The sequence below is a fragment of the Carassius carassius genome, chromosome 32 (assembly GCF_963082965.1).
Source record: "Carassius carassius chromosome 32, fCarCar2.1, whole genome shotgun sequence".
Classification (NCBI taxonomy): domain Eukaryota; kingdom Metazoa; phylum Chordata; class Actinopteri; order Cypriniformes; family Cyprinidae; genus Carassius; species Carassius carassius.
Genome location: NC_081786.1, coordinates 4083161 through 4100446, shown reverse-complemented (window position 1 = coordinate 4100446; position 17286 = coordinate 4083161). Strand labels below are relative to the sequence as shown.

The 17286-nt window shown below is 35.1% G+C and overlaps 1 protein-coding gene across 3 annotated transcripts in view; it reads right to left on the bottom strand.

Annotated features, from left to right (window-relative positions):
- akap6 (A kinase (PRKA) anchor protein 6) overlaps positions 1 to 17286 on the bottom strand; it is a 135768-nt gene that overhangs the window by 64246 nt on the left and 54236 nt on the right. The window lies entirely within an intron of this gene.

Here is a 17286-nt window from a genome sequence, read left to right as displayed (position 1 = left end):
GGCTCTGACACCTCACCAGCCTTCTCATTCCAACCAGTAAGACACCTTCAAAGTTGCTGTCAGGTAAATGACCTTGTATTTCATTAACTGATAATTAAATGGATTTATTCCACTAACGGTTTTAATTAAAATGCTAGAAATATTGATTACCTCTATCATCTCTTCTCCCCCCAGATGAAAAAAGGTTGGAGAACTGTTTATTTAGAGAGTGGAGAGAATTAAATTAGATTGAATCTCTCAGTGACTTAAATAAGGCTTCTTTTTTTGCTGTCCAAGCAGAAAAAAAAGAGCCCTCACTTTTTTGATGTAATTATTTTGAAATCCATTTTTGCTTACCTTAATATTTAATTAAAATATAATTTCAAAATATAATTAAATCTTCCAGTTAAATATGAAGGGCAAAGCGTCTATCAAATATTGAAGGCTGCCAGTGAGCGTTGAGATATTCGTCCCGCTGAGCGCGAGGTAAAGAGAGCGTAGTTACGAATGCCAGTCGTACAAAATGAGTTCTAGTTCATCCGGAGCGATGGGGCGGAACCGTGCTATTGTTCTAATGTATATTGGCTGTTGTCCCGAAGCCTCTGTCATCAGAGCTCAAAGATATTGCAGATACAGCCGCTACAGGGTCCCCTCGGCTGCTGATGGACAAACTAATTACGCATGAAATCAAATATGATTTGTTGAAGAGGTTCATGAAAAAAAAAATGCAATCTTTGTAACAGTGCCCTGACACCTCAAGTCCTTAGCTGTGTGTGCTAATGCATCACAAGGACACCGGGACTTATGGGTAATAGGATCAAATCAAAAGGGGCAAATGAGAGTTTTGACATCTGAAACTAAATTATTTGACATGATCTATGATTTTTAAGATTTTTATGATTTTGTGCAAGGCACAATTTGCCCCAAACATGCATGACTTTTATTATTTATCTCAAATAACATTAATACTTCTTTGAAATACTATGACATATTTATATTTTGAATTAGTTTTAAATTTAATTTTAAGTAAAACTTTTCTGAATTTTGTTGTGTTTTTGTCAATTTTATTAAGTCTATTAAGTATATATAATTTTAAATTATTTTGTTATTTTGGTGCATCAAAATAAACTAAATGAAATATAATATTAATATGAAATATAACTTTACTAAAATAATAAAATAACTTTAAAATAACTTTAATATCATAAGATAAAAGTTAGTTTTTTTATATATTTAAATTAATTTCATGCAACAAATATTGTTTTATGGTTATATGTACAGTATATATATAAAGCGACTTACAATGCATACTAACATTTTTTTACCTAACGTGTTCCCTGGGAATCGAACCCACAACCTTTTTGTGCTGCTAACACAATGCTCTACCACTGAGCCACAGCATGTATTTTTTTTTATCTCTTTCTAAAAGAAGGAAAGTCATATAACCAATTCAATGACAAAATCTTAATATTTCTATTTTTTTAACAAAGAATTGAAATTTAGATTGGTCATGCTCATTTATTTACTTCACAGATAGCATGCATATGTTAACGCATAGGGGAAATTAGCAGTAATCAAGGTATTTGGATTACTCTGAACAATTAAGTGCAATTTAAAGAAAAAAGTGTGAAAAACAGAAGTATTTTATCGAAGAGAAAGTGTGGCTGATAAGTGGCATTTAAGATTCAAGGTGGCTGCTGTACGCAGATGTAGAAAGCTGACAACAGAGGAAAAGAGGAAAGAAAGAGACTGTAAAAGAGTTACAAAAGACAGGGAAGTGACTGAGAAACCAGACGACTGCTGAGAGTGACATGAATGGCAATGGATTGGAGGAGCAAACCCTGGATAATCTACCACAAAGTGTGGAATATTTTGTAGTTTTTTACTGACTTTATATTTTAATACACCATTTCCTTTGTGACAAACAAAAATATCCCTATTATTTCATCAAATAATAACTGCAGCTCTCTGACTGCATACTATTGAAAAAATAGCATACACTATGCATTGAGCTAGTAATCCAATTCAAACAAATTGAGTGAGAAAAAAAATCAGTACATTTTGTGGTTACAAAAATGAATACCTTTATTCAGCAAGGAAGTTCATTTAAAATTGATGACAGTAAACACATTTATAATGCTACTAAATATTTGTTTCAAATAATTACTATGCATTACTATACTATACTATTTCACAAAAATATTCAGCAGCAGAGCTGTTTTCGCTTATGACAAAACATTAGACATTATTATTCAATTATTATTAAAATACTTATTAAAATTGAGCAAAAAAGCATATTTAAATTATTTTGAAGGATCATGTGACAAAATAAGTGCTTTAAAATTTGAAATCTTAAAATGTTTTTCTATTTTAAAATGTATTTTAATATTTTCTATATTTTAAAAGTTATTTTCAATGTTTAATTACTGTTTTTACATTATGAGTGTGTCTGTACATGTGTGTGTGTGTGTGTGTGTGTGTGTGTGCAAAATTCATCTATCTATCTATCTATCTATCTATCTATCTATCTATCTATCTATCTATCTATCTATCCATCCATCTATCTATCTATCTATCTATCTATCTATCTATCTATCTATCTATCTATCTATATATATATATATATATATATATATATATAATACTGTATATATTAGGGCTGTCAGTTTAACGTGTTAGCTTAATTCATTGGTTATGAAAAAACAAGATTATGTTTTTTAACGCAGTTAATACACTGGCCCCGCCCCAGACCTCTACTTCATCTTAAATATGACTGATGACAAATATGATGCAGGGCAACAACTTCATAAATGCAGTTATTCCCTAAGATATTGGGGGGGGGGGGGGGCCCATGTATGAGTTTTTATCTCATATTTAAATCATATGATACCATTTTTGAGCAATATCACACCAGCAGTGAGAGCAATATCAGGAGTGCTGATTTTGTCACGAAGAACACGAGTGCAAATGTGATTTTAATAAAACAGTTCAGTAAACAAGAGGTTAATATTGTGCTATATTTTAAATACAATATTGGGTGTTTTTGTTCAATTTTGCCAACATATGCCAACAGAAAATTTTCGTTCGTTTGAACAAATCGACTTATAAAGACATTTACCGGCATTTTTTGGTAGTTTTAGTTTATTCTTTAGAGTATCATTTCATTTATATAAAAAAAAACAAAAAACCTTAAAGGGATAGTTCACCAAATATAAACAAAAAAATCCTGTCATCACTTACAGTCATCGTTTAGGCCATTGTAACCTAAACATTTAAAACAATAATAGCATTAATATATATATATATATATTTATAGTTTTGAGAATTACATAAATATTGGAAATTCGAAAAGTTGCTGCTTAAGTTTTTATAATATCAATTTGCATATACTCCAGAATGTTATGAAGAGTGATCAGATGAATTGCGTAGTCCTTCTTTGCCATGAAAATTAACTTAATCCCAAAAAAACCTTTCCACTGCATTTCATTGCTGTCATTAAAGGACCTGCTGAGATCATTTCAGTAATCGTCTTGTTAACTCGGGTGAGAATGTTGATGATCACAAGGCTGGAGATCATTATGTCAGGCTGATTGGGTTAGAATGGCAGACTTGACATGTTAAAAGGAGGGTGATGCTTGAAATCATTGTTCTTCCATTGTTAACCATGGTGACCTGCAAAGAAACGCGTGCAGCCATCATTGCGTTGCATAAAAATGGCTTCACAGGCAAGGATATTGTGGCTACTAAGATTGCACCTAAATCAACAATTTATAGGATCATCAAGAACTTCAAGGAAAGAAGTTCAATTCCTGTAAAGAAGGCTTCAGGGCGTCCAAGAAAGCCCAGCAAGCGCCAGGATCGTCTCCTAAAGAGGATTCAGCTGCGGGATCGGAGTGCCACCAGTGCAGAGCTTGCTCAGGAATGGCAGCAGGCAGGTGTGAGCGCACAGTGAGGCCAAGACTTTTGGAAGATGGCCTGGTGTCAAGAAGGGCAGCAAAGAAGCCACTTCTCTTCAAAAAAACATCAGGGACAGATTGATCTCCTGCAGAAAGTATAGTGAATGGGCTGCTGAGGACTGGGGCAAAGTCATATTCTCCGATGAAGCCCCTTTCCGATTGTTTGGGGGCATCTGGAAAAAGGCTTGTCCGGAGAAGAAAAGGTGAGCGCTACCATCAGTCCTGTGTCATGCCAAAAGTAAAGCATCCTGACACCATTCATGTGTGGGGTTGCTTCTCATCCAAGGGAGTGGGCTCACTCACAATTCTGCCCAAAAACACAGCCATGAATAAAGAATGGTACCAAAACACCCTCCAACAGCAACTTCTTCCAACAATCCAACAACAGTTTGGTGAAGAACAATGCATTTTCCAGCACGATGGAGCACCGTGCCATAAGGTAAAAGTGATAACTAAGTGGCTCGGGGACCAGAATGTTGAAATTTTGGGTCCATGGCCTGGAAACTCCCCAGATCTTAATCCCATTGAGAACTTGTGGTCAATCCTCAAGAGGCGGGTGGACAAACAAAAACCCACTAATTCTGACAAACTCCAAGAAGTGATTATGAAAGAATGGGTTGCTATCAGTCAGGATTTGGCCCAGAAGTTGATTGAGAGCATGCCCAGTCGAATTGCAGAGGTCCTGAAAAAGAAGGGCCAACACTGCAAATACTGACTCTTTGCAAAAAATGTCATGTAATTGTCGATAAAAGCCTTTGAAACGTATGAAGTGCTTGTAATTATATTTCAGTACATCACAGAAACAACTGAAACAAAGATCTAAAAGCAGTTTAGCTGCAAACTTTTTGAAAACTAATATTTATGTAATTCTCAAAACTTTTGGCCACGATTTTTTTAAGGAAAGCAATCTAACACTAGGACAGTGAAAGAACCGACAGTTTAATTTCTCCTTCTGCTGAAAGTTCCTGCAAAAACCTGCGATTAAAGCAATATGTGCTTATCAGCCCAGCTAGTGTACGTATGACCTGCCGGGCAGTGCAATTAGAAAATCATCTGTCTGATTGGAAAGGGGAGACAGGAAGTAGAAGCGTTCACTGCGCATAAGATTGCAGATTAAAAAAAACAAACACTGATGCTTAGTATTGATTACTTTGATTCCTGTTGTGGTTCAAAAGTGGAGTTTAATTCTAAAAGGCACAATATGTTGTTTTATATAGACATATAGTCTTCTCCCAACTATCACTAATAAAAAGGAAACTCAAATTAAAAACTACTCCTAGTGATTCACTGCCCTATCTCACCTTGTCGGCTGTGCTCTGAACTACACAAGGAGAAACCCGGAAAACTCGGCTCTGGAAGATCACAGAATTCCGACGCACATCGGCAGCAGAATTCCCAGGGGACGCACAGAGCAGCTCTGATACACAGGCCTTCACCAAGCCCTTCCCGGCATTTACTTACATTTACGTCCAAGGACACTATCGCACGGAGTTACAATATCACAGCTGGAGCATAAATCAAAAGTAATCCTGCAGACAAGCCTCTCTGTGTTCAGAGAAAGCCCGGCATTTGTAACTGCCACAATGCAGTAATGGATTTCATTGGGTTTGGAAAAGAAAGAGGAAACAACAGAATGGGCTCCAACTTGGAAATGATAAGCGTGCATTTCTGATGAGTAAAAAAATATCCCAGTTATTATCTTTGAGGCAGTTTTATATAAACAAATAAAATGTGATGCATTCAACACTTGGGGTTTTAAATGCTGGGCTGGATTGTTTTGCACAATTTTGAGCATCACTTTAAAACTTTTGTATAATAAAAGACGATTTGAAGTAACACAAAAGTGAAATTTCATTTTCTAGCAGTCAGCCCGCTCCCGTCTCTCACATCTAACATGACAATACAACAATTAGTGACCCGTTTCATCTAATTTATGATGCAGAAAGCAAATTTATGATATTCTAGATACAACACATGCCCACAAAAATATTCCACAAACTGTATTTTCAAGGTCAGGAAACTAATTATGCAATGACTTTCACGCAGCATGATAAACTACACGCAAAAAATGCAATGCATTTGACTTAACCTTCCATTTTCAAAATCATTTAAATACCTTTTTTTATTAAAAATGAAAAATAATGATCAAAAACGGCAACTTCATGCCCCTTGCTGAATTAAAAATGCACCATAGTGAGGTCAGAGTAACAATGGCTTCTAGTTAACAAAATGTACATTTTGTGTTACTTCAGAACATTTTTTATAATTAAAAAAGTTGCATAATTTTGTGGTGATTATTAATGTTGTGAAAAAAGCACTCAGGAAGTCTATTATTGTTGTATATTTGGCACCTACACACAATGACAAACTTGTAATCAAATTTTCGTGGTTTTAAAACATTGGTAGTAAAGCTGTTGGCGTTATTCCTGGATGAAATTAAGACTGAAATCCTGCAACTTTTGTTCCAACTTTCTTTGTTGAATTTTAAGCCTTAACGGAAACTCAAGCCCTCTTAAAAAATTGCATTTGCCCTTTAATGCTAAAAGTTAAAGCATATACAGTACAAGCATGTACACACACTTGCAATCGATCTGTCAGCCTGTGTCTTTAACTCAAGGCCACATGAGACATGTCAGGAGGAAGCAGTTTGTTTCAGTCAGAATGTGACACTTTTCACCTGTTGTCAAAGATGATGAAGATTTATATGTGTCCCTGTTTGCAACCACATTTGTCAATGGCACATTTTTGTGCAGAAACAATCAACAGAAGCTACACTGCAAAAAAAAAGAAACAAAAAAAGAAAGCAAGCCAGTTTTATTCAGTATCACTGTCTAGTAGAAAATCTTAACACCTTTAAATCAAGATGAATTCACTAAGAAACAATGGAGTATAAAATATAAAAGAACTAGAAAAAAAAGAACTAGACAAAAAATGTTCTTGTACTTTAAAGGTTCTTTGGCTCAGATTTGTTTTCTAAGCTCTTTAAAGTGACACCTAGATTATTTCTGATCTAAAAAGAAGTGAAAATGGTTCTTGATAAAGCAAAGGTTCTCTGCTGTACCTAAGAACCACTGAAGGACCTTTATTTTCTGATTCTGGATAATACAAAGTTTTACAATTCTAAGCATCTGTCACCGTCTGTCGTGAATGCTGAGGGGAATCATTATGGCTCATCAGTGCATGCAAATGCAAAGAACAAAGTGCTTATAGCAGTGTGCTATAACTATTAAATATACATACAGATACCAAAGTAAAGCCCATGCATTTTATGTCTTCTTTCTTTTTTCTCCTTCACTGGAATATATTTCATGAGTGAGGCTTTCTGCCTTCACCTCATCTTCCTGTTTTCCTTCTCATGCATGTCACCGAGCTCGCATACCTTCAGTGCTTTGGCCAGATTTCAGGAGAAAGAGATCCAGAGGGCAGACATTAGAATTTTATATCACTTCAAGACAGGGGAGGGAGAGAGTGGAGAACATGAAGTTCTTTTGACAGTCATCAAAGACTGTTGAGATGTGTTTTCGTGCATCTCACCTGAGAGGCATGCTTAAATGTGCGCTCGTGATAAGGTAATTCCAGCACACCGTATTTCATTGCATGGCAGACAGGTTTATGTTTACCAGATCGGCCATAAGCATTACTGATTGAGACAAAGAGAAAGGTAGAACATGTCAAATAAAAACAGGATAAAGAAAATAAGCTTATTTTTACTTTTACTTTGGGGTGGAAATGGACCTTAAAATATCACATTTTGCATAAATATTTCACTCATATTTTAAATATTTTCACCCATAAAAAAAAAAAAAAATACTAAAAATTAAAAAAAAAAAAAAACATTATTTAGTATGAAGAAAATGTGTAAATACTTTGGATCATTCTTACCTAAAATCAAAAGAATAAATAAAATAATATTTTTAATGAGGACATGAGGCAATATATATATATATATATATTTTTTAAACAAAAAATAAAAATATAGAAAATATAAACAATTATGCTTTGCATTAAAATTATTTCTATTTAGGACTATACTTTTATATAGGAACTTCTTCACCCCAAAACAAGAGAAAATAAATTTGATTATGCATGAAGAAAGCGAAGCTTATTTTTTTACACTTTTTATTTAATATATTATAAATATATATTTTGTATAAAAATTATATTTATATTTTAAAACCTTGTTCACTTCTAAAGAAAACAACAACAGTGTAATAAAAATAAACATTATTTTGCATAAAGAAAATGGCATGTAAATATTTTGGACCCAAAATCTAAAGAAAAATTAACCAATTATGTTTCACTTAAAGAAAATTAGGCTTATATTTTTCTATAAGTGTTTGGCTGAAATTATCCTAAATATAGAAATTATATTATTATATTTAAAAGTATTTCCATCCCCAAATCGAAAGAAAATAAATTATAGCTTCAACAATCCAACCATTATTTTCACTATGCAAAATATTACTTCTTCTTTCTTTCGGTTTCTGGACTCCTTCTTGACTCTTCTGGTCTTGTGAGATTCAGCCCATACAAATTACGCAAATCAAATTCGACTTGTTCTCTGCAGAGCTGCAGGAAGCAGGGTTGGTGGTGGAGTTGGTTTATTCACATCTGGATCATTTTCAGTTGCTAATCCAGTATGCACTCTGCACGACTGGCTACAGTGTGTCTATAGCATTTCCAATATTAATAATACAGAGAGTGCGTTGATGCCTCTCAGATGCCTATCCGTCCTACTGAAGGCTTGTTAAATATTCATTGACAATTATTCCGCAGTGACTGAAGGCTAAGTGCTCGCTTCTGAGAGAGAGAGAGAGAGAGAGAGAGAGAACTGAGAATAAAGAGCCATGCAATTATTAATGTCCATTTTTCCAACACGTTCCTCAGTCTATGTCTGAAGATTCAAATCAAGCTCATTTTAGAAACAGCAAGACTCTCAGTCCCATAGCGATCTGACTGTGAGCATTTATACAAAATGGAAAACATGTAGAAATCTGTAAATAAAGGCAACAAATGGAGTTTACCAGTATATTCTGATAAAAGTGATAAAAGATCATGTAAAATGCTAAAAGTTTCTATAGACTTACACTGAAAGACCACACTTTGACAATGTATCAACATTATTATAGTTTTTGCAGGAATTTTCCTCAGAATAATGATGTTTCCAAAATGGTACATTATGATGTTCCAAGTATAATCTTAAAAATAAAAGTTCTTTATTGGCAGTTATGGCTCCAGGAAAACCTTAAACATCCATTGAAACGTTCTAAAAGGTTATTTAGATTATTAAAAGGTTCTTAAAGGTTCTAAAAAGGTTCATTGGGGAACTAAAAATGGTTTTATGAAAAACACTTGTGATTTTACTGGCTATGGTGGAAACCTGTTAATTAGTCCTTACTGTTTAGAGTGAAAAAACTGTAATAGATCTAACCTTACATATAATGTAATTTTACAATAGAACACTGTTTTTGGAAGTGAAAAAGTCACTGTATCATTTACAGTGAAAAACCATAAATTGACATTCCCAGAATTCTCAGTTTGGCTTCTTTTGTTTGAAATCTCAGAATTTCTTCTCAGTTTAGATTCTAAGTTATTTTTTATAATTTAATAATTTTAAGTTACATTTATTGTTGTTAAATTAATGTTTATTGTGTTTTTTCAGTGTTGTGTGTTTCCACAATGGTGTTCTGTGTTTATGTGCATGAATTTCTATACAGTATATTAATATTTATCTCCTTAGCTTGTAGAAAAGCAATATATTACATTATTATATACAGCTATAGCTATAATACATAACATTATTACTGTAAAGTTCTGGCAACCACAGCTGCTGTTTTTTACTGTAAATGTGACACTTTTTGTCTTTATCTTTCTTCTTTTTTTTTTTTTTTTTTTTTTACCGTGTGCATCGCTGAGAAACCTACTTTTGGAACCTTTATTTTTAAGAGTGTATGTTAGAAAAAAAATGCATTTCAAGAGCCTCATCAAAATACCCCAGCACGTTTATCAGATCAGTCTTAATCTGATTCTGATTGACAGAGTTGCCTAAACATCAGGAGTCGTGCGGTCCAGACTGCACAGGAAATGACAGCGCGTCCCATCCCTCTGCACTGTGCCTTCTTCTGAAAAAATCCCCGATTCCAATAATTACAGCCTAAAGTGATCCTCGTTGCTTTATTTCGAAAGCAAGTTGGGTAATCTTTGATCCGATTGCCAAGTGCGGAATGCAGAATACAAATGAAAAAATAATACAATCTGGTTTATATTCCAGACTTTCTCAGGCACGATATATAGCCAAAGGACAAGGGATGAAAAAAGAAAACAAATTAAGTCACACTAGAGGAGTATTTCAGCACGGGCCGGGGGTTTACGACTTCATACATGTCTACGGCTGATTGGAAAACCTCAAGTCTCCATGCATCCTTCATAAAACCAGAAATTACAATATTCCAGTGCATCTCGCGGTGAACTCTGAAATTAGGAACGACAGGAAAAAGATGGACGCGGAAGACGGAGCTCAACAAAGGCAGTTATGAGGTGCACATTTCACACAGCCACTTATGCAAGTCATGCTACCAATATTCATTGCAAAACACGTTGCTCGTACATCTCATTTGGAAGAAAAAATTCATATGAATTAAATCTTGTCTGCATATTAATTCATATCATTTGTGTGATTAAATATTTGAAACTGTCTGCAAAAACTAGGCTCTATTAATTTTTTCATAAAACATTCATTTCAATTGTCAAAGTGCCGCTGGCAAAAGAAAGAGAGAGAGAGAGAAAAACATTTAAAGATATATGTCAATTTTAAGTCACTTAATAAATTACAGCTCGAGTGCTTTTGCATGCTAATATCAGCAGAGAGACCTGGAATAAATGACTACCTATTTGGGGCCTTGATTATTTTTCATTTCTCATGTAGAAATTGATAAACAGTTTTTCAGAAGGGGTTGGATGAATATTAAGTCTTTTGAAATTAACAGAAGTTCTGTTAAACAAGCTCTCATGAGTCTCGGGTGGACTCAAAGATGATCTTTCAGTTTTAAGCGAAAATAAGAGCTTGGGGGTTTAAATGCCTTTTAAACTTCCATCAAAGTGAACAAATAATGAATAACTAAAAACTCTAATAAAAATAAATGTATATTATATTATTGTAACATCATAGTTAATCTTCTAATCTTTAGACAACATTAGTAACAGTATGCATCTTATGACTATACACCCTCAGGCTTTCTTTTTTGAATATTATAGGAGGAATTACTAAGAGGAAAAACTAACTAACCCAAACTTGCCTTACACCCTAAAAATCTCAATTTACAGCACGTCAAACTTATAACTCTGTCACACTGCAGCTAAATATACATCAAACATTAAGAAGTCCAATTTAAATTCCCAATTTCTAAACTAACGTCACATTTGGAGTGAACCCTACATTTAAAGTCTGCACTTCTAACACAGAGGTGTCCGGGCCTCTCTCCTCCAAAACTTCGGCAGACACCTCTTGTAATTTTATTTTCACCAGCAATAACCCCGGGTCACTTTTTAAGCATGGTGACTTTGATATACCTAAGACTGCTCCATATGCATGGCTGGGTGGCGTAGTGTGGCATAGCTGCTTTAAACACATGCCAGCGAACAGAACCCCGGCCCTCCCTCGCCTCCTCCTCCTCAGCGTGCAGCGCTCAGCGAAGAGCAAGGGGTGAAATAACCGCCCCGGGGCAGACAAGCTGTCTCTAAGGAGTCTCCGATAAGAGTCCTGCCTGCCTTATACATACATACATATAACAGTGGAGGAATATGCCACAGACAGCTGGCAGGGACTACACTCTTCCCCGGCCGCTGCGAGAGGGACACAGATACTGCAAACTCTCCGGGCCATGGAGGAGGTCCCCAACAAGTCGATAAACCTGTAAAGGGGATGCGTGTGGAAATTCTGACCCCAAAAAATATGAGCAAATGTTAAAGCAGCGCAGCTCGGTTGTTAACCCCAGGGCAATTTCTACAAGCTTGGTTACAGGATTAGACTGGCTAGTGAGAAATAACATAGTCTAATCAGGGGCAGGGACTTTCAGGCTGTTTTCACACTTGGTTCGTTTAAGGTGTCTGAGTGAGCTTCGCAAGACTCCAAATTAACTCCGACTCCTTTAAAGTAAACCGAATTTAGAGCAGGTCAAGAGGCTGCTAATTTAGTCGACTATGAATGTGCATTGTGAACGCAAAGCATGCCAGATAAGGAGCGTCTTTCAGTTTTAAGCAAAAATAAGAGCTTGGGGGTTTAAATGCCTTTTAGTCTTTCATCAAAGTGAAAACATAATGAGAGGAATATACTACTATATTACTCTATAAATGTTCTCTAATAAATACGTTTACAAAAATAAATAAATAGATAAAAAAACAAAACAATAATATAAAAGCAGATTGGATCCAAGTCAACTTTTACAGCCTATAGGGCCAGTTTTACTAACAGCTTACGTTAGCGCAAACTTTTGCCGTTAAAATTATACTGTCAGGTTTTATTAAAGATGCGCAGTGACGAATTAGCGCTGAAAAAGCGTGGACACAGTTATCTTTTCACCTGAATTTATTGAATATGCACTTGTAGGAGTTTCCCTTTCAGATGCAAAATTTATGGGAGGAGAGTATTAAAATGAATCACGCAACGCGTTTTACTAATTTACAAATTACTGGCTCTTGCACCACCTCAGAGAGCAGAGAGCGTGTGGTAAAAGGGAGAGGGTTTTTTCCACACATATTAATTTATTTGTAATGCCAGAAGAACATATCAGAAAAGATCATTTGCCAAGCCATCATATTTTTAACTTGCTTCAGGAAATAAAAGATAACCTAGAACCATCAACTAAAAGTCACGCAATACCAGCTTTATTTAAAAAGCTGGTATTGCGTGAAAAATGAAAGTTCTAGAAAACTTTCATTTTTTGGCCTCCAGTTCTTTCGAATGTATTGTGGCTTCTTTATTTATTTATTCTTTGTGACTACGGTAATTTGCTGTGCTTGGTATATTGCGTTGGTCGATATGTAAATGAGATGTTGTGTCTGTGTTCTTTAGTTTGCACATTGTTAGTGAATCACCCGCAGAAATTTCTATGCCCATCGGCGCTGTTTTGTAATTGCAATCTCGCGCTAATTTGTCCTAAGTGGGGTGAATGCAAATAAGAAATAAATAAATGCATATATATATACAGTATATTTGAAGAAAATAAAATGTCACAAGTAAAATAGATGGGAAAATATGATCACATTTTTATGGAGAGAGTGTTAATGCAAAGTCTTACAATTAAAAAATAAAAATGAAAATAAAACATTGAAAATATATAAAAGACACAAAATTAAATAAATAACAATAAAAATACTTGACAGCCCAATAAGTCAAATAAGAGATCTAAGTCCATTTTTACAGCCTAAAATAAAAAATACAAAAATACTTTAAAAATAAAATAAAATGAAATAAAATAAAATAAAAATATGGTTGGCAGCCAATCACATGTAGAAAACATCAATAAGAAATGGCCATTTTTATTCTATTTTTCACATCTAAATTTTTAAATTGGCCAAACTGAATTATTGTGAATTTAATTTTATAAATTCAATAATACCCTTTAAAAAATTTAGATGCAACCAGTTACTAGAAATGTTTGAGTTGGAGAGGTTTTTATTTTTTACAGTGCTGGTACAGTGTGAATGTACTGGCCAAAGGTTCTTTTCACACTTTTTGGTCCATATAACATGGGACTAATTCTGTTTTTATAGTTGACTAAAGTGTAAAAAATATCATAAATACACAGCTTAAATGTTAGAACAACTAGTGCACTAAAATGGAAAAAAGAGCATCGTTTCACTACAAAAACACCATTGCTTTATTTACATTCTCAATCCCACTGGTCTTTGACAGTTTGTTTAATCTAAATAACTGGATATCATTGGTAAAGCAGGGTTTAGTGTTCACGTATTTCATTCCCAAATAAGAACTAGTCAGAAGTAATAGTTGGGCAGCGAATGCACAAAATCCCTTTCTATAGGTGGATCAATCTGCTTAAGAAAAGACCTAACATGTGTCAAAGCCTGACATGGGATCAGAGAATTCCTGAAGCGGTTGTCACAGCACAAATGAACTCTTCACCACACACACCTGGTCAACGCATAGCAAATATTACTCATGAATCCCTGCACATGTGTAGGACATATGAAGTCCGCCTCCTGTCTATCCTCTCCTAGCGTCTTGTGACATTTAGCCGATTTAAACAAAGTCACGTGCACCTCACTGCAGTATACACTGGTGCAGATATGAGCGTCTCCGTCTAGCAGGCGGATTTAAGCGTGACAATTTTCTCATCTAAGAACCATGTTATTGAGAGTGGATTGTTGGTGCTTCATGCTGTTAATGATTGCCTCTTTGTCTGTGTGATGTTTCCCCTACAGTTCAATTAGAGGCGAATAACTAAACTAGACAGGATTCCTTCAGGATTGCCATTTGACCAGCATCCAGCCATGTTAAAACTTTATGGTCTTGAGAAAATAATTCAGACGGCACAATGCGACGGCAAGACGTGGGTGCGAGCATATGTTTGCAGCTATAATAACAAACCGTTATGGCTGTCGAGAGAGACATGGCCTGCTTTGTACACACCTTAATGGCATTCTAGGGACAGACTTAGTGTCTGGGCGAGGCGGTATATATTACTCCTCTGACGGCGCGCATTGCTCATTTGTGAGCCGTTTTTTAACCAAAGCAAATTAATGACCGCAAACGACACCTGTTGTGGAGAAGCATTAGAAATTAATAGCAAAGAGGGGGGCTTGTCATTGAAAAGAGCGCCTTGACAGCACTTTCCAAATATTGTTTAGTCAGTGAAACGCGGGTCTGAAAGTGATATGAATTCCCTGAACCTCCATTAAGATAAATCTATGGGCCGTGTGGTGACCCGAGACAGGCTTTTTAAAGCATTTGTTTGAGTATTTGACCGGCGTGAAAGCACACTGTATCCTTCAGTAAAGTTAAACAGAGAAACTTTAACATCTAACTTCAACCTCTGATGCGTCATTTGCTGCTCAAAAAAAACATACTAAACTAAAATATTACATGATGCTATTCAGGATTTTTTGATAAATTCATAAATTTGGTAAATTCAAAAGAACAAAATTAAAGTTAATTAATATTTTTTTGCAACATTATAAAAATGACTGTCACTTTTGATCAATTTAATGCATTGTTGCTTAAAAGCACTTCCACTACCTAATTTTAAACCCAGATCCCAAACTTTTGAGCTGTAATGTATGCAACAATTCCATTACACAGAATATCAAGTAAACTAAAATAACTGCATTGTAGCCATGTTGAAATCAACTCCAGTAATACCTGCATCACAGAGGGTGTGAATCAGGCTCAAGGTCCCATACAGACCCTTATTCACAACCCTTGCCCTGATTCAGACAGAGAGAGATTTGTGGCTCCTTGTGTGACCTTCCCACAATCCTCTGGCCTGTCTCTAATTAGGCGATGCATCCGATCATCATTAACAGCTCTCAGATAATGAATCACTCACCCCTCTCTCTCTTAATTTGCTGTAACCAACCGGCTAATGGCTGTCAACGCTGACTGATCACACTGATTGTGGTGATTTCTAATTGCAACAAAACAATTTAAAAGCACTCCGATTATTTATGTTGGTGCCCACAAACTGGAAATAAGTAAGACCTTGTTCACATTAGTTATGTTCAGAATACCATACCACCTACTGATTTACAAAAAGAGTAGTAATGAAGTATGCAAGTTTTCTGTATGGATGGAATGAACTGCTAAATTTGCCGAAATGCGCAATTGAAAACTACTTTATCCCACAATGCAATGGACTCAACTAGACCTTCCAATTCAAACATGACCGAGGAACAACAAGCAATACCAACCTTCAACTTACTTTACTCAAAAAGTGATATTTGCACACAAAATTAGATTTAAAATGCCACGAGTATATACGAATAATAGTTTTTGCGATGATAACTTGACACTACTCACTGACAGTGAGCTCGTGAAAATTTTGCATACTACTTTGTTAAACTGTTTTTTATTTTTCAGTTTAAAAAGTAGGTCGTTTACATACATATCTTTCTGTAATATGCAGCAATCATCTTAGAAACAAAATTCATATTAAATTTACATTTACATTTTTTGTGTGTGTAAAAATTACTTTATATTGCTTTTTAAAAGAGTTTTTGGTAACAATATGGTTACATAAGTTAACAAATGAAATTAACTAACAATGAAAAATAATTTTATTTTATTTTTATTTATTGAAAATACTATTAAATGCATTAAAAATCTTAGTTATTTATAATTTCAACATTTACCAATACATTTATTAAAATCAAAATGTTTTAAATGAACAGTTGTATTTTTATTAACTAATTCTAACAAGGATATATAAAGATTTATATAAAAATAAGATTACAATAAAAATTGTAATTGTAAAGAGTTACTGTAAAGTGTTACCGTTTTTTTACATTTTAGATTTTTATGTATATAGAAAGTAGTTTTCATCACACACTATGCTAGTAAACCATTTTAACCACTGCTATAGATTATCTTGCATATTTAACTAAATTTGTGTAAATTCAAAGAGTGAAAATCAATATATTCCAATAATGATTCATACTGCACATTTTGGTAAATGCAAACCATCTGGGTATTTTACAGCTGAAACAGTGAGAGTAGTAGGTTATGTTAGTATGCTATTCTGAACATAACCACAGACTGTTTGAGCAGCTGAAGCAGAGAGGAGAACACTGAAGAGAGAGCAAGAGAGAAAAATATTAGGCGACTGAGAGAGGCCCTAGTGTTCCTGTATTCTGCAGATGAAGCAGAAGAGATTACGGAGGAGAGGAGAACGGGAGATTGTGCCCTGTCGATGCTGAGACTCCTGGGGGAAATCCAGCCAAGATCCTGCTGTTCCTAAAGCTGCTGTTGTTGCGCACGCCACGCAGAAACACAAACACGCCTCACTGTTCCCGCCAGGCCTTGTTCTCAGGGCCCGGCACACAAACACGCCACCTAATTGGAGTGCAATTACCCAATCACAATTGACAATTAAACAATGAGAAATTGGTCTCCCAAATAACTATGTCTGCAATTACACATTAAGTGTGAAGTATAAATTGAGTCTGGCACATTGCCTCCAAAGCATAATTGTATGTGTGTGTGTGTGTTTGTGCAACCTATCAAATGTCTCGTGCTTATTTACGGACAGAAAATTTTCATTCACATCACGCAGATGGCGTGTCCCCTCCCTGTTTCCTCCCTGAAAAGAATGTCTCACTGAAGAGCCTTTCCTGGAGC